At 43.6% G+C, this 19,317-nt stretch overlaps 1 protein-coding gene and 1 pseudogene across 2 annotated transcripts in view; one reads left to right on the top strand and one right to left on the bottom strand.

Annotated features, from left to right (window-relative positions):
• LOC139552088 (fibrinogen C domain-containing protein 1-like) overlaps positions 1 to 19,317 on the top strand; it is a 295,950-nt gene that overhangs the window by 118,971 nt on the left and 157,662 nt on the right. The gene's annotated exons all lie outside the window — the stretch shown is intronic.
• LOC139551672 (piggyBac transposable element-derived protein 4-like) lies at positions 13,307 to 15,229 on the bottom strand (annotated as a pseudogene).

A 19,317-nucleotide genomic window follows, 5' to 3' on the forward strand; every position in this document is an offset into this window, starting at 1 on the left:
ATTGTAAATAAGTATTTAATCTTATTTGACTGACTTGCCTAGTTAAAAAATAAATATATATATAAGGATTTGACATCCAAATACAGCAAGATAGGACAAAACGAAGTGTTAGGTTGTTTGTGTTTTGCGGAGTTGTTTGGTATTAAGCGAACAAACACTCTTTTGTAGCTGGGTCTACACAAGAGTGTTTTGGGAGCTGTTTTGTGAGATTGAATCTTTGGACAACTATCCCACACAGAGGATTCGAACGGTAGAGACAGCGAGGTGAGCAAACACTGTCACAGAGCTATTAGATCTAAACACACTGGCTACCTCCCAAATGCACTACATCTCTATGCCCGTTTGACAAGGGCTACTAAGGCCCTGGTCAAAAGTATTGCACTTTATAGAGAATAGGGTGCCAATTGGGACCCAATCACTGTCACAGAACTACTACATCTTAAAACGCTGTCACAGAATCACTCGATCTATATGGTTTTGTGATGGGAGACATAAGCCGTGTTCATCTAGCTTTACTGTGTGTGCGTGTGTGTGTGTGTGCGTGTGTGTGTGTACTTTTTATATTCTCTTCATGTGTGTCCTGTTAATATTAGTGTATGCGTGTGTAGTTTACCCGGTTCAGTGTGCGTATGCGGTGTGTCAGTGTGCAGTGTAGTGACCATTTTTCTCTCTTGTTCCGAGCTGTAGTGGTCCTTGGGGAGACGAGAGTGGAGCTCTTATAAGGAACTAATAGTTTATCTGCTTTGTAAATCATCTGTAGCCTGCAGCGCTTTGGCTGTTCCTACACACTTACTACACACACACACACACACACACACACACAAAAACGCACAAAGGCACACGCACAAAGACACACGCAGAAAGACCAGATGGGGACAGTTTGGGATATTTGTTGGCCGGCCCATTGTCCACCGTCACGGAGAGACTGTGCTGTCTGAGTTAGTCCCTATACCAATAACCTTCTCAACTCTGCCAAACGCGGACTCTGCTCTACTCAAGTTAATGACAGACACACGGTGCGCGCGCGTGTGTGTGTGAGTGTGTGCGTGCGTCTGTGTGTGCGTCACTGTCAGCGAGCGTGCCTTACACAAGCAAGGTCGTAGCCTCCTGTGACAGAGTGCTTGACACAGCACGATGGAGTTCAGCCAACCACCAGTCTGTATCTGGGTGTGTATCTTTCCATGTTGGTGTTTGTGCATGGGTGCGTGCGTGCGTGCGTCAGTCACTGTCAGCAAGTCTACCTTACACAGTCTATGTGTGTATACTCGGTTGTTCAATTTACCAAATGTACGCCTCTTTGCATGCTGTTCTTCGCACGCAACGTTTAAGAATCAACTCTAAATTTGCCAATTTCACAGCCTAATTGCTGAGACCTTAGCAGACTGCATCTCATCTCCTGTCTGTCTCTCTGTCTATTCATAACGGAACACCTCCGGGTCATTAACAGCCCAGAGGTGGGATCCAACGAGAGTTAGGACTGTCTGTAACAGGTACAGAGAGACGTGGGCTTACATAGGGAATGAGCCGTATGCTGCCATTCACTCAAACAGAGCAGCCCTACTGAGACTAAGGCACACACAGAGAGGGGCTTGAAGAGGGAGGGAGGGAGGGAGGGAGGGAGGGAGGGAGGGAGGGAGGGAGGGAGGGAGGGAGGGAGGGAGGGAGGGAGGGAAGAAAGACAAATATCTTCAGAGAAAGAAGGTTGGGATCTCTAGAGAGAAAGAGACGGAGTAGAGAGAATGAAGTTCTAGAGGGTTCTGGGGGAGGCTGTAGTCTACAGAGATACAAAGGGAGGGGGCGTGACGTATAGGTGTTGAATCAACTACGGTATTGAAATTCTAGGGCCTTTTGCATCACACCTTTTAACCACGTTCCAGTATCCAGCACGGCTCAAAACATCAGTCTCCTCGGCACTACAAGAATGTTAGCACCCATGTCCTCTACATAAGTCAGTTAAAATATGGTTTTCCTCCCCGGGGCTGCAGAAGCGCAGTGTTATGGTGACCTTTTCCACAGGGCTGGTTAGTGCTGGTGATTGAATAGGGCTCTCCGTCTTGTGATAAGGTCAGGCCAGTCTGCTGTGTGATAGTGCTGGGAGTAGAGAGTGGGAGAGGGAGCTTTGGATGTGTCCCAAATGGCTGTGTTCCCTACATAGTGTACTCCTTTTGATCCGGGCCCATAATGACTCTTGTCAAAAGTAGGGAATAGGGTGCCATTTTAAAGTAATGTCACATTGTATAGGCCAACTACAGCAGATAGCCCTCCCTAGTGTTTAGTATTAGAGAGATTTTAGCACGAGAGGAGATGCCCTGTGTGTTCAGCCACAGCAGCCTTCTATCATTTTTGTGTTCACATCTTTATGTCCGCGTTTAAGTTCAGTGCAGAACACAGGAGATTGATGGTGTGTGTGTGTGTGTGTGTGTGTGTGTGTGCTTCCTAGCATTACAGCTTTATGTAATAGACATTTTGGGATGATTTATAGCTGGGGGCTGTGATGGCCATTCCATTCTTCCAGTCTACCGACCACACGGCCAGAAAATGTGAAAACAATAAACTTTTCCCCAGCATTTCCCACAAGAAAATAAACTATTGTCACATTCCACTGCAAGATTCACTTTCAAAACCCTCAAACTTCACAGCCAGCAAACACACTGCAGGGTATCCAGTGGAATGTCTCACTCTTCAAAATAAGGATTCACCATTTACCTTTTTTTTTTTGTAATACAAACATACAGTATTTCTCAGGGTTGCACAGTTCCAAAGTATCTATCTGTGTGAAATATGTTGTCATGAATTCTAGACAGGTTTATCTATTATTGCTATACTAGTGACATACTTGCTTCAGCCCTGGTTTCTCAGGAGGGAACATGACAGAGGAAAAGGGAATATTTTTGTCCTTCAAGGTTTGACACTTTTTTACCTCATTACCATCTTTAGGCTCTCACTAAAAAGAGATAGAGAGAGAGAGAGGGGGGGGGAAGCAAGAGAGAGAGAGAAAAGTATGAGAGAGCGGGAGAGACCTTACATTTCAATTTAATTGAATTGAATAGAAGAGAAGGAGTGAGAGGTGAAAGAGGACTGCAGAGGAAAGAGAGAAAAGGAGAAAAAGAGAAAAGGAGAGCGAGAGGGTTGAGCTGGTGAAGGGAATGTAGAAGGCTCTCTGGGGTAATTGCCGCAGTATTTCTCCTTTCTCTCATGCGACAGACCAGGGACACAGAGAGCGGCCTGTCTGTCTCACAACCTGCATGTTAGGAAAGATGGTGACGGATAAAAGACACTCTGTTAGACCAGGGGGAGAGAGGACCTGTCACATGTACCTCTCCCTGCTTCTCTTCTCTCTCTCCGCCTCCCCTCTCTCCCTCTCAGCTTCTCTCCCTTATTTGCTTTTTTATTGCTCGTCTATCTCTCGCTGTCTTTCTCCCATTTATCTCTCGCTGTCTTTCTCCCATTTCTCTCTCCCTGTTTTCCCTCTCACTGTACCTCACACTGCCCTGATTGGTTCTCACAGCCCTGCTTGGTCCTTCTCTTTCACTCTTTTACGTCTCATTCCTGCATTCCTACCCTCTGTCCACATTTATTTTGCTGTCTTCGTGTCCTTCCCCTCCATCTCCCTCTCTCTCTCTCTTTCCATCCATCTCCCTCTCGCTCTTCAGTGTTCTCCGTGTGAAGTGTGCAGTGTAAAGGGTGGAGGGCGTTAGACAGAGTGATGTGTATAGGGACAGACATGTATCAGTCAGGAAATGGTGCCCACGGCCGGCCCGCTCAATAGGCAGAATTAGGCAGCTGCTTACGGCAGCCGATTGACGAGTGCGGCATCTTCTGAGCTAAACTGACCAAGACGCACCTCCAACAACAACACATAAGACTTCACATAATTCTTCCCAAAAACAATGACAACTTCTGTCAACCATTGGCATATGGATTTTTTAGGTGAGCGCTGATGATAAGCAGTTCCCACTTTGTCAAAGGTGCGAAACATTTTGCTTTGCTGTTGGAGAGACCCATCGATGCAGCGTTCCATCCCAAAAATAATTGAACATAAATGATGTAGCAGATATAGGATATGGTAGAAAGAGTGTGTGGCCTTGTCTGTAGCCTACAGGGCCAGAGATACAATGTATGTCAATGTAATGAGAAAGACACTTTTAACATCATGCATGTTTCTCCGATTAAATAGCCTAAGCTAAACGGTACCCAATCAAATAAAATGTTAACAAACAACATATCCTAAAAACAGGACAGGTCAAAGTAAAATGGACAATATGGAACGGACAATCGCAACTGTTGTGCAGGAGTTTCACCCGATTGTCACGATCAGCGGTTTCAAGTTTGTATCCGTACGTTTTTCACAAGCCGATCCATAGCGTAAAAAATATTTTGGGTCTCGCCTAGAGCAGCAGAACGGCAAGGACTGGCCCTGATGGTGCCTTGTTCACATTCAGCTACATGTTTTACTGGTTATAGCCTGGAATATCATGTACTGCCATTGGAATGGATTAGGTCTTAGCGTAGTATACGTGATTATTATTTATTTTTTTGCTCAAAGGAGGAGACTAAAAACGAACGCTGTTTTAATAATGGATGGGATCAGATCTGTCAGAGTGCTGCATTATCCAAAATATGCTTTTATCAAAAAGCACCACAATCACTCTAAAATATTAAATTCAGCTAAGAACTGAAATGTAAAAGTTTGAGATTCAATGTATGATTGTGTGCAGTTTTGTAGCACTTTCTATTTGGAGTCCGAGTGCATTTGGAACCACTTGCTTTCTCGTCAATAATGCAGTTCGTTTATTGGTTTTGAAAAAAGACAACGCCATCCTAGATGGATTCGGATGTATGTCTGTCTGTTTATGTGGGCGGGAGGAAAGCTAAAGATTTCATTCTGTAATCGGTTTACTATGTTGTTTTTTTGTTGTTGACAAAATGGCTGTTCATTGCTGTACTGAGCTAATGTACAGTTTATTTCCATCCTAAATATGCTTACTTTCTATACACCCATAACCTCATATGAAAGCCCTGCCGTAAAAATCAGGTGTAGGGTCGTTTTCAAGTGTTTGTTTGGGTGCTTGTATTGCACCCTGCAGCAGTCCTGTGTTGCACCTTGCAGAAGTCCTGTATACACAGTATGATAGCGATGTCTAGCACAGAGGCACAGAGACCTAATGGTGTTAGGCATTATCCCTGCCTGTTTGTTGGTTTCACTCTGATGTGTACTGATGGTGGGTAGACAGGTAGATGGGGGAGGAACAGCAACTTGGAAAAAGAGAAGGAATGAGAAACAGACAGCGCATAAAACATAACTAATCACATTTTAAGAAGAGTAGAAAATGGGGATGGAGGTCAGATGAAGGGTCATCTGCTTATCCCTTCCCTTATGGAAGAAAACACATGATCTCACGTGATCTCACGTGATCTTGTGTGATCTCATGTGAAATAAATGTGAAGGCATGGGGATGCAAAATTTCAACATGTGATACATACGAAAAAACAATTCAGCACATGTGAAAACCCAGGTGTGAAACCCAGGTGTCTTTGAAAGGCATAATTGACATTCATTAAATGTAAACAGTCATGCAGGTTTAGTCTAGTTCCGGGTTTGTTCCAAGGAAGTTTTCAGGATGTTGTGTCATGGTCCCCTGGGGGTTTGTGTCTAGTCGCGGTGAAAATATGGTAAATCTCCAACTAGTCACTGTATTTTTACAGCTAAATTCAGGTGTTAATGTCAGGACAGGATGCTGCTTACTTGGGGATCAATATTAAATACAAATACTTGGGGCTCTGCCTCACTTGGGATTTGAACACATAACATCTTTATTTCTAGCTACCTTAATAATTTACTGCTGCGCCACCAGGTACGTGGACCTAATGAACATTGGCAAGAATACATTTCTGCACTTTGCCTAAAGTTGCAGTAAAAATAAAGTAAATATATACAACAACTTGAAGGTATTATTTCTATAAAAAGATAGTATGCTGCTGTATTCTGAATTCAATTAGTGTAAAGCATCTTATATTATTGTGTACTGTGACAACACTTGGGACTCAACCTTAAATGGAGATTTGAACTCATAACCTCTTGGTCCCTTTGAAACTAAAATGTCTCGCTACAGTGCAACTTCACCACCAGATCGGTAAGTGTGAAAGAGATATGGCCCCAGCCAAATGATCAAGGTAAAACTAGAAGTGCTCAAGACACTTTACGTAGAGAATACAATAACTATTTGAGAATTTGAGCATGCATCCTTTTGGTACTTATTCATGCAAACAAAATGAATATGAAATGATGGCTAAGGTACAGTGTTCTTACCTGTGGTACAAAAAGGTCAAAGGTACACTCCTCAGGTACACATATGAACTCGCATGGTACAGTGCAGTACCTTGTAGGGATAATGGGATATTTTTTCACCCAATATTTGTTTATATAAATTACAATCATCATTGCACTTTTACAGGTGGGGGCAATGTACTATTTGTGGGCTCACTAGCAAGTTTTGGGGTGTGGTCAACTACCTGTGTATTTGTGCCAACCGTCAGTAGACTGTAATGTAGCCATTTAAGTGTTTGATGGTTATGCCACTGCAAGCGGAGGACTTTCTTTAACACTGACCTTTTTTTGTACACCGAGGAACAATAACTTATTGTAACTGCATGCTGATTTTTGAGGGTGTGTGAATGTTCTTGCTTACAAATACCCACCTCGTGGTGCTGTTGAGACATTCAAGCAAACCCGACCAAGTGTTGCAAGTTCCAATCCCGAGAGCATTTATGCACACTTAGGGCGTGATTCTATCAGGTCCGTGTTAGCGGACACCTGCACAGAGGTTATTTTTTGGAGGTGGCGTTGCGTTAGAGCTGTCAAATCTACAAGCTTCTCCCGGCATAATACCTGAAGCGGAAATTGCAATTGGCTGTACGTGCTGCAATAAGAGAAATCCCATGCAGCCTTGTTTGCAGGTTGGAACACTGGAATGCAGTATGTAATCTAAACATTGATAAGAATGATATAAAGCCTTCATTATTTTCTTTCTTGATTTGACATTTCGGGTCATTATTTCTATACAGGATATGAGGTACGCTGATCTTTCTGCAGTGCCGGAAAGTCTGTAGCGTTCGTCTAAAAATGAATTCCCTATAATACATCACTGCACTTAGCAAAAGAGTGTGATCTGCAGTGCTATTTTATTGATCAATTATTCTGACTATTCTCCAAAGGAAGTTAGTGGCACCTTAATTGGAGAGGATGGGCTCGTGGCAATGGCTGGAGCGGAATCAGTGGAATGCTATCAAATACGTCAAACACGTGGCTTCCATGTGTTTGATGCCATTCCGTTTGCGCCGTTCCAGCCATTATTATGAGCCGTCCTCCCCTCAGCAGCCTCCACTGCTATTCACTCCTCATTGATTTAATTTACTTGTTTCAGCAATTTGAGGATTTTCTATATACAGTAGTTGTCTAATGTTGATGGGGTATATTATTCTGTTTAAATGTTACTCCTGAATCACTATGATAAATATATATATTTTTCTTTAGTGTATTTTTAACAAAGCTGAGATTTGCATTGACGTCCAAAGTTTAGGAATACAGGTGAAACCTATTGCTGACACAGGCATGGGGGCATAGCAGGTAGATCGGAATGCCGTCAACTAAGAGGTTGTGAGTTCAAATCCCAGTTGAGAACATGTTGAATGACAATTTATCTATAACCAAACATGCACAATATGGTAAAATCTGTAAGTTAAAAGCACTGTGTTTGTATCATAATGACTCAAGATCTTTGCAGGGTGTCACCCGTGAAATCTCATGTGAAATGTTTAATCCACACGTGAAAGGTCATGTTAAATATGATCACATGTTAAGTGTTTAAAAAACACAGTTTTGCATGATTTCACACGTGAAACGTCATGTGAAATATCATATGGGAAGTGTTCCAAAAACACATGGTTTCACATGTGCAAAACGTGGAAAATCACATGATTAAATGATGTTTCTTTTCTGTAAGCATCGTGACACAGCTGTGCGTGCGTGCGTGTGTACCTCTGTGTTTGTGAATGACTGGGGAGAGTCCCCCTAGCCATGAGGAAATAGGCCAGATAAGCTTGGAGCCAGAGTGTGAGAGAAAGCCTGTCCTCTGTGTGTTTAGTGTTATCACAGGCACTGGCTGACGTGACCTTTGTGAAACAGCCACTATTAGCCGTTGGCCTGCCACTGTGGCGCTAGCTAGCATTAACACAGCAGCACACACACAACAATATCCTCTCTATTCTATACCCTTTGACAGACGAAGGCAGAAACAGGGCTTACATATACAATCTGGTGCAGTTCTTTCCCTTGCTGCCCCTCCTTCTTATGCCTACTTTTATACCTGCTCTGTCTCTGTCTATCGGTCTGTCTGTCTCCCTCTCTCTCCCTCTCTCTCTGTTTTGTATGCAGGCTCAGACACTCCTCAGTGATGCTAGAGTATGGTAATTATATAATCTGTTGATTTAAACATCAAACATGCAAATTTCCTATCTACCACTGGCCTGTCCAGCAACATGGGACATACACCGGGGGGCCTCAGGGATGGAGTTAGGAGGAGAGGGGAAAGGGATGTAAGAGAGAGAAGGATGGAGTTAGGAGGTAGGGGAGAAAAGGATGGAGTTAGGAGGTAGGGGAGAAAAGGAGGGAGTTTAGCGGAGGGGAGAGAGGGATTGGGCAGATAGCACACTTCTGAAAGAATAGTAGAGAATCGTAGCGCAGTTATATATCTCGTTCTTTCTCTTCTCTCTCTCTGTGTGTGAGGTAGTGGACAGACAGACAGACCGACAGACCGACAGAATAACAGGAAGCTAGCCTGCTGAAAGGCTTATCTCAGCTTGTTAAGGAGCCTTTACTTAATGCAGAGGTTACTAGCAGCTTACTGTGATTAGGCCAATGGAATATCCCCTTGAGCAGGTGTTGGGAAGGTGGACGCTCTACAGGATTCATTTGCGGACAGTATGTCTTTGTCAGTGTCTCTCGCTGCCTCCCAAATGGCATACATTTGCCTATTTAGTGCAAATAGGGCTTTGGTCAAAAGCAGTGCACTATGTAGGGAATATGGTGCCATTTGTGATGCACACTCTTTCTACAGTTAAGGGCTTTCCACACTACTGAGCCGAGCCGTGCCAAACCAAGCTGTACTGGCCTGGTTACGTGTCCAACATATTTGCTGAAAATCACAATGTGTGAAAATAACATATCTGTCCAAGCGCAGTTTGTTTGGGGGTCGGCACAATAGTGTGAAAAAGGTTTCATTTTGCGTTGTTTGTGTTCAGAATGACTTGCCCTTCTCTCCCATTCACTTTGAAGACCCTACATACAGTACTCTGTAGAGAGGCAGAGTAAGGCTATGAAAAAGGCACAATGTATTGCAAAGGCATGTCACCTATTGGCAAGCTGTCATAATGGATCACATCCCAGATCAGTTACCCTAAAAAGAGCTTGTCAATGTGTGTGTGTTCCAAACGGCACCCTATTTCCTGTGTAGTGCAAGCACTACTTTTGGACAAATATTTGGGATGTATCCAGGGACACATAGCATATGTTAGAGGCTTCATAAAAAACGCATACTGTATACGTCTGGGTGAGTTTGTAGATGAAAAGATGGAGTATAAACATCATCAATGAACTGTCGATCAACATGGTGCCTCTCATGGAAACAGCAACGTGAGAATATAGATTTGATTGGGGAGAGAACATTGAGAGGACATTGTAGAATACTGGATAAAAGTGATGTTCTCCTAATAGCTTAATTCCCCATCTTTTGTTTCTCAGGTTTAATTAGGAGTTTGTTATCCAATGACTCTGCTGCCAGTTTTGGTTGACATTTCCCCCCTGATTGGTGTCATTTTGGTTGGAAATGCCAGGCCTAACTTAATTAGACGATAAAGGGCTCAAGACAACAAATCCCCACTTAACAAACTATCAGGATCCCTCAGTATCAAATATGACATTATGAGTGAACTTCTCTCTGTGATCCAGAGATGGATGGAGGGAGAGAGAGAGAGGGTGAGAGAGAGGGGGAGGGAGTAAATCTCAGTAAGACCAAAATAATGGTGTTCCAAAAAAGGTCCAGTCGCCAGGACCACAAGTACAAATTCCATCTAGACACCATTGCCCTAGAGCACACACAAAAACTATACATACCTTGGCCTAAACATCAGCGCCACAGGTAACTTCCAGAAAGCTGTGAACGATCTGAGAGACAAGGCAAGAAGGGCATTCTATGCCATCAAAAGGAACATAAAATTCAACATACCAATTAGGATCTGGCTAAAAATACTTGAATCAGTCATAGAGCGCATTGCCCTTTATGGTTGTGAGGTCTGGGGTCCGCTCACCAACCAAAATTTCACAAAATGGGACAAACTCCAAATTGAGACTCTGCATGCAGAATTCTGCAAAAATATCCTCCGTGTACAACGTAGAACACCAAATAATGCATGCAGAGCAGAATTAGGCCGATACCCACTAATTATCAAAATCATTAAAAGAGCCGTTAAATTCTACAACCACCTAAAAAGAAGCGATTCCCAAACCTTCCATAACAAAGCCATCACCTACAGAGAGATTCACCTGGAGAAGAGTCCCCTAAGCAAGCTGGTCCTGGGGCTCTGTTCACAAACACAAACACACCCCACAGAGCCCCAGGACAGCAGCACAATTAGACCCAAACAAATCATGAGAAAACAAAAAGATAATTACTTGACACATTGGAAAGAAATAACAAAAAAACGGTGCGAACTAGAATGCTATTTGGCCCTAAACAGAGAGTACACAGTGGCAGAATACCTGACCTCTGTGACTGACCCAAACTTAAGGAAAGCTTTGACTATGTACAGACTCAGTGAGCATAGCCTTGCTATTGAGAAAGGCCGCCGTAGGCAGACATGGCTCTCAAGAGAAGACAGGCTATGTGCACACTGCCCACAAAATGAGGTGGAAACTGAGCTGCACTTCTGAACCTCCTGCCCAATGTATGACCATATTAGAGACACATATTTCCCTCAGATTACACAGATCCACAAAGAATTCGAAAACAAACCCGAAATTCCACAGTGTGCGTTCACAGCAGCAAGATTTGTGACCTGTTGCCGCAAGAAAAGGACAACCAGTGAAGAACAAACACCATTGTAAATACAACCCATATGTATGCTTATTTATTTTCCCTTGTGTACTTTAACCATTTGTACATTGTTACAACACTGTATATATACATAATATGACATTTGTAATGTCTTTATTGTTTTGAAACTTCTGTATGTGTAATGTTTACTGTTCATTTTTATTGTTTATTTCACTTTTGTATATTATCTACCTCACTTGCTTTGGCAATGTTAACACATGTTTCCCATGCCAATAAAGCCCCTTGAATTGAATTGAATTGAGTGGGGAAAGAGAGGAGGAGAAAGAGAGAGAGGGGGAGAGAGAAAAGGGAGAGAGATAATAACAGAGAGAGAGAGAGACATAGACTAGGCTTTTTGACGGAAGTATTGTTTGCTAATCTGAAATGCCTCCATTTGAAATAAGCAAAATGTACACCATGGATTCCATTGCAGTGCAATTGACAATCAAATGATTCTCACATTTCAGGTCTATTGTGAAAAAATCTGACAGCATTTACCTATATTGTGAGCTGGTGGCATAGTTAACTAACATTCTTATTTTCTTGCAGCTTGATTTGTTTAGCACACTGTTGGAGAACAATTTTTTTAGACAGTGACCATTATTGAGACCTGATAACGCCAGCATTCTATTTCTGCAGGCATTTACCTTTGAATGCCAGGATGTTTGGCATTGTCGAGCATGTAGAAGAGCGGAAAATAAAGAATTCATCTCCAAAACGTATAACAGGGAATCTGGATCAAGTCAGAACCAACACCGAGAAAACTGCAAATCAAAAAAAGATATTAAGAATCTTTTACTTTCTTTCTTTCTTTCTTTCTTTCTTTCTTTCTTTCTTTCTTTCTTTCTTTCTTTCTCTCTCTCTCTCTCTCTCTCTCTCTCTCTCTCTCTCTCTCTCTCTCTCTCTCTCTCTCTCTCTCTCTCTCTCTCTCTCTCTCTCTCTCTCTCTCTCTCTCTCTCTCTCTCTCTCTTTCGCTCTCTCTTTCTCTCTCTCTTTCTCGCTCTCTTTCTCTCTCTCTTTCTCTCGCTCTCTCTCTCTCTCTCTCTCTCTCTCTCTCTCTTTCTTAGTGCACAAAAAAATAAAACATATTTTAGTCATTGTGTTGTTGTGTTGTTGTTCTGGCTTTTGTGTTTGAGGACAACTCTGCTCTGTAGAGAGTTCTGGAACACTCAGTTGTCATTCTACCTTTTAGTATTAGGCGAAGCACCTCACCCTAATAGGCAACAAACCAGTTGAATATAGACACCAATATAATAATGTTTTGCATTACTACATTTATTAAATATTGTATTAAAACATGCAAATTATTCGATATCTAATTATATATGTGAATACTTGCAAATAGCACAAGTCAGCCTAAATACTTTGGTTTCATTTAGTTAAGACAAGCCTTTTTTTGCCACATATTTCCAAAGAAAATGCTACGTAGAATCTAAATTTGACAACATATCAACAATTGCCTCTATACATGTCTGGAGAATATATCTAAGGATAACCCCCCTGTTGTGTTTGTTTTATGTTAATTAATTACGTGTTCCCGGTCTAAAATGACCGCCCCATTATAGCTGATTATAAATCCATAATCATGCATATATTATCACCTGATGTTGTGTTAGATCTTTTAATCAACTTAAGTTCTTGTGACCATTACAAGTTTTGAACTTCTATTTGCTATTTATGGCCTGTAGGCCTCATTGATAAAATCAAATAAAATTGTATTAGTCGCATGCGCCGAATACAGCAGGTGTAGATCTTACAGTGAAATGCTTACTTACTTACTTAACTGAGCTCATACAACTCGTTTTTGAGTAAATAAAGAATAACGGATGGATTATTTTGACTATAACAAATACTCAGATTAAACATATTGTGCTATTTATCACAGAGTACTTTGTGTCAAAGTTTAACAAGGACATTTGTTTTAAAACCATTTCACATTTTTAAATAGTGGCAGAAAATAACATCTGTTGTGTTCCCGATCAAAACTGACCGGTATGATTTTATTAGTAAAGAAAGGACAAAACTTTACCATATTACAAAATTAATGTCTGAACACATTAAAGAACAACAGTGACAATAACAGTATTACTAACAGTAACACAAACATGAAAATGTTCACAATCTATCAATCAATGGTGGTTACATTTTGTGTGTTCTCATGTACATGTTGGACAATACGTGGTGGTTGCTGCATGTGCCTTGCAAATATATGCACTGCATTTATGGCACATAATGCTCGTTTTGACATCTCTTGGTGCACACAGATTGCACCTCCTTCATTTGGTCTCTTCTGTCTCTGGCAGCCGTAGATCTAGCTTCTGGCCCTTGTATATCTCTCACCAATCTAGCAGAGGATGGTGTTGGAGGAAGGTGTCGGCGACTTTGAATGAAGGGTGACACCATGGCTTTCCCCAACTCTTCTAGGAATATTGTCCTCTTGAAGAATGTCCCCTGCTTCCAGCCTGGAATCACCTCCATCCACACCAGGAACGCGTTGTAGGCCGACACATCTAGGACGTTGAAGAACACCACCATGTTCCAACGTGCCGTCATCCTCTTACGAGAGTACGTGCCAGTAACCGGCAAAAGTGCACCAATCAGTAAATCAAATAACGAGTACATACAAGTGATACTTCATGTCTTGCGTAGTAACGTGAAGAATTGCATCAAAGCGTTGTTTTAATGTATCACATCTAAAACATATTTACATATTCAAATGCATAGAATTGACTCCATATTGTTCACAAATTCAATGAGCATTACACCAAACAACAACATGTCTTATTTTAATGGTGCAGATAAAACAATCTGGTAATAGAAAAAAAAAGAACATGAGACTTGAAAGATAAAAAGTAACATACCTTATCAAGGTTGTCAACTCCCCCTTTGTTCCTGTTGTAATCCAGGACAGCGTTGAGCTTCTTGTCCTCCCTGGTACTCACAGCGGCATCTCTGTGCAGAGTTGTCATCGGAGCGCATTCTTCTGTTTCTCCGGGCAGTAGGACACAAGAGTGTGTTTTACGGTGAAGGCAAATTCAGAGGAAAAACGATCCCTGTCCTTGGTAGTGAGCAAGGCAGGAGGCACCTCAGGCTTGTTCCTTCTGACCGTCTCCGCCATGGTCCTTTCTTTTGGAGCAGCTCCTGACCAAGAGCATATGAGATGAAGAAATTGTCACATGTTATGTTGTGCCCCTGGAGACCAGCAGTCATTTCCAGCACTACCCGCTTCCCCTGGTTCCTTTCGGGAACACCGTCAGAAGGTTTCCCGGTGTAAACCTGCAAGTCCCAGGCGTAACTTGTCCTGGCATTACATGCTGCCCATATCTTTATTCCATATTTAGACATCCCCTAAAAGCGACCAGATGCTCATCCACTGTGATGTCTGGACTTGGGTTATAGATGAGTGGCAGGCGCTCCACCCACTTGTGCCAAACCTCTCTGATTGCTGCCAGCTTGTCTTGTTGACGGCGGCCTGGGCTTGTATCACGGTTGTCAAACCGAATAGCCCGTGACAACACGTGAAATGTCTGGAATGACATAGTGGCACGATACATTTCCCGACCAGACTTTGCATCCCATAAACTGGTGGTAGATTTGTTTCTGGATCTGTACACACCAGCCAAAATCAAGAGACCCACTTATGCCTGGACATCTGTCGGGTCTACCTCCTCCAGTTGTCTTTGTAAACGCGTTTCAATGGACTCTGTCAGGAACAGTTCTAAGCAGGATTTTATGTCATCAACCCGGGATATGGCGTATCTCGTTGGCCCTGGGGTCATCCTGATAACATTTTCAGCCGACAGCCGACCTCTCCTCTCAGGTGGGGATGAAGACCAGGACAAATTCCCATTCTTTGACCAGAATGTAACAACAACCTCAGCTGGGACCTCTTCCTCATCACTGGATTGATCCACATCGGTTGTCTCCTGGTCAGGATCATATTCTGTGTTGTTTAAAAATTCTGACACTTCCTCCTCTAACGCATCTTTACTGTCAGTTTCCTGGCCTCCCTCCTCCTCGCCAGTGTCATGATCAAAGATATGAGCAAAAGCCTCACATACAGTATATCGCTTGGTCATTGTGCCGCCACAGAATGAATTGTGAGCAAGGACATGTCCTTATTTTTTGTATTTAAACTTTATTTAACTATCAAGTCAGTTAAGAACAAATTCTTATTTACAATGACAGCCTACCAGGGATAACAAGCTTAACTGCCTTGATCTAGAGCAGAAAAACAGATTTTTACAGTGCAGTTAGATTCAGAAGAATGTAAATATCTGCAAATATCAGATATGTCTATGTCCTGTGAAATATTCTTGTTACTTACAACCTCGTACTAATCACATTAGCCTACGTTAGCTCAACCGTCCCGTGGGGGACCCACCGATCCTGTAGAGGTTTTAAAATTGTCTGCAATGTCGAACATGCCCACACTCTTATTGCTTAGGCTATATCCTGCCAGCAACCGTCTACTGGCTGACCCGGCTGTAGACGTTAGGTTGTGTCTAAGGCTGGAGGATGGATTGAATAAGATGGAGAAGGAGGAGGAGGCGGGAGAGGGGCAGATTGAGTGGGAGAAGGTTGAACCCCCCTCTTGATTGACCGACAGCTAAGGTCCAAGGCAGAGTGTAATACCAGACTAGCACACACACACACACACACACACACACACACACACACACACACACACACACACACACACACACACACACACACACACACACACACACACACACACACACACACACACACACACACACACACACACACACACACACACACACACACACACACACACTGTACAGCACACTTGATTTGAACTAAGCCTAAATTCTGTACCTTTGACTGGATGGCTGTTTGGCCGTCTTCATGGATAATACAAGTGAGCAGTTTATCCCTGGACCCCAAAGCTTGTTGAAACCCCCCTTGCTCGTTTTTATTTATATATTTTTCTATCCTCCTGAGAGGAAGGAGTCCATTGGGTTTAGATGTATGAGTAAGCATGAGATGGAGAGGGAGGTGGAGAGGGAGCAAGAGCTGTTGTCTGCTTTAGTCGCCTCTATGCTACATGCTTCTGCATTTTTTGTTTTTTTTCTCGCATCAATGAAAGGAAAGAGAAAGGGGAAGAGTCCAGTCACCCCAATAAACGCATACAAGCTTGAATGGAAAGCACACCAACACACATCCATCCATCCATCCACGCACGCACACACACACAATCACGCACACTCACCCTCAACCCCTCCACCGGCTTCTAAACCACCGGCCAACCAGAGACAGTAATGGTGTGTGAGGGGAAACAATCAGTGTATGTGTGGGGCATTGGCCCCATGGCTCTGGGGATCACACACACCGGCTCCAGGGTCAATAGGCAATCAAAGAGAGGAGACTAGGCCATATTGCTGAGCAGGAGACCGATGCAGGGTGTGTGTGTGTGTGCGTGCGTGTGTGTGCGCGTGTGCGTGCAGGTGCCAACCGAGCTAATCGCTAATCTGGTTGGTGTTAAAGCTGCCCATTCAGGTCACCAACTCAGTGATTCGTTGTGGCAGACAGGGCAGCTAGCTAGCAGGTAGCTAAATCTGGTTCAGGGACCAGGGAACGGGTGGGGGGGGGGGTGGCTCTCTACTCTCACGGTATTGGCTAAGTGGCAAAAGTGATTATTAATGAGTAGAATTGGGAGAGTGGGGAGGTTTGTTAAAGAATATACAGGTTACTTCCAAAATAAAGGAAATACCAACATAAAGTGTCTTAATAGGCCGTTGGGACATCATGAGGTGCCAGAACAGATTCAAAGCGCCTTGGGATAAATTCTACAAGTCTCTGGAACTATATTAGATGGTTGCAACACCATTCTTCCACATGAAATTCCATCATTTGGTGTTTTGTTGATGGTGGTGAAAAACGCCGTCTCAGGCGTCGCTCCAGAATCTCCCATACGTGTTCAACTGGGTTGAGATCTGGTGACTGAGAACGCCATGGCATATGATTTACATCGTTTTCATGCTCATCAAACCATTCAGTCACCACTTGTGCCATTTGGATGGGCGCATTGTCATCCTGGAAGAGACCCCTCCCATCAGGATAGAACGTATTCACCATAGATGGGTTAGCTGACAACAAAATGTAAAAGATGCATGCGCGTCATTGGCACAGAAGGGTGTGTTTCTGTGAATACCTTGTTCTTGATAGCATGTCTTGTTTTGAGGTGATTTGGTGGATCAAATCAAATCAAGTTTATTTTATATAGCCCTTCGTACATCAGCTAATATCTCGAAGTGCTGTACAGACACCCAGCCTAAAACCCCAAACAGCAAGCAATGCAGGTGTAGAAGCACGGTGGCTAGGAAAAACTCCCTAGAAAGGCCAAAACCTAGGAAGAAACCTAGAGAGGAACCAGGCTATGAGGGGTGGCCAGTCCTCTTCTGGCTGTGCTGGGTGGAGATTATAACAGAACTATGCCAAGATGTTCAAAATGTTCATAAGTGACAAGCATGGTCAAATAATAATCATGAATAATTTTCAGGTGGCTTTTCATAGCCGATCATCAAGAGTTGAAAATAGCAGGTCCGGGACAGGTGGCGGTTCCATAACCGCAGGCAGAACAGCTGAAACTGGAATAGCAGCAAGGCCAGGTGGACTGGGGACAGCAAGGAGCCATCACGCCCGGCAGCCCCGACGCACGGTCCCAGGGCTCAGGTCCTCCGAGAGAGAGAAAGAGAGAGAGAAGGAGAGAATTAGAGAGAGCCAAGATTTTCAAAATGTTCATAAGTGACAAGCATGGTCAAATAATAATCAGGAATAAATGTCAGTTGGCTTTTCATAGCCGATCATTAAGAATTGAAAACAGCAGGTCTGGGACAGGTAGGGGTTCCATAACCGCAGGCAGAACAGTTGAAACTGGAATAGCAGCAGGGCCAGGCGGACTGGGGACAGCAAGGAGTCATCATGCCCGGTAGTCCTGACGTATGGTCCTAGGGCTCCGGTCCTCCGAGAGAGAGAAAGAAAGAGAGAAGGAGAGAATTAGCGAGAGCCAAGATTTTCAAAATGTTCATAAATGACAAGCATGGTCAAATAATAATCAGGAATAAAAGTCAGTTGGCTTTTCATAGCCGATCATTAAGAGTTGAACAGGTAGGGGTTCCATAACAGCAGGCAGAACAGTTGAAACTGGAACAGCAGCAAGGCCAGGTGGACTGGGGACAGCAAGGAGTCATCATGCCCGGTTTGCCGTGACGTATGGTCCTAGGGCTCAGGTTCTCCGAGAGAGAGAAAGAAAGAGAGAACGAGAGAATTAGAGAGAGCATACTTAAATTCACACAGGACACTGGATAAGATAGGAGAAGTACTCCAGGTATAACCAACTGACCCTAGCCCCCCGACACATAAACTACTGCAGCATAAATACTGGAGGCTGAGACAGGAGGGGTCAGGAGACACTGTGGCCCCATCCGATGATACCCCCGGACAGGGCCAAACAGGAAGGATATAACCCCACCCACTCTGCCAAAGCACAGCCCCCACACCACTAGAGGGATATCTTCAACCACCAACTTACAATCCTGAGACAAGGCCGAGTATAGCCCACAAAGATCTCCACCACAGCACAAACCAAGGGGGGGCGCCAACCCAGACAGGAAGATCACGTCAGTAACTCAACCCACTCAAGTGACGCACCCCTCCTAGGGACGGCATGAAAGAGCACCAGTAAGCCAGTGACTCAGCCCCTGTAATAGGGTTAGGGGCAGAGAATCCCAGTGGAGAGAGGGGAACCGGCCAGGCAGAGACAGCAAGGGCGGTTCGTTGCTCCAGAGCCTTTCCGTTCACCTTCACACTCCTGGGCCAGACTACACTCAATCATATGACCTACTGGAGAGATAAGTCTTCAGTAAAGACTTAAAGGTTGAGACCGAGTCTGCGTCTCTCACATGGGTAGGCAGACTATTCCATAAAAATGGAGATCTATAGGAGAAAGCCCTGCCTCCCGCTGTTTGCTTAGAAATTCTAGGGACAATTAGGAGGCCTGCGTCTTGTGACCGTAGCGTACGTGTAGGTATGTACGGCAGGACCAACTCGGAAAGATAGGTAGGAGCAAGCCCATGTAACGCTTTATAGGTTAACAGTAAAACCTTGAAATCAGCCCTTGCCTTAACAGGAAGCCAGTGTAGGG

Source organism: Salvelinus alpinus, chromosome 24 (genome assembly GCF_045679555.1).
Source record: "Salvelinus alpinus chromosome 24, SLU_Salpinus.1, whole genome shotgun sequence".
In the NCBI taxonomy this organism is placed as follows: domain Eukaryota; kingdom Metazoa; phylum Chordata; class Actinopteri; order Salmoniformes; family Salmonidae; genus Salvelinus; species Salvelinus alpinus.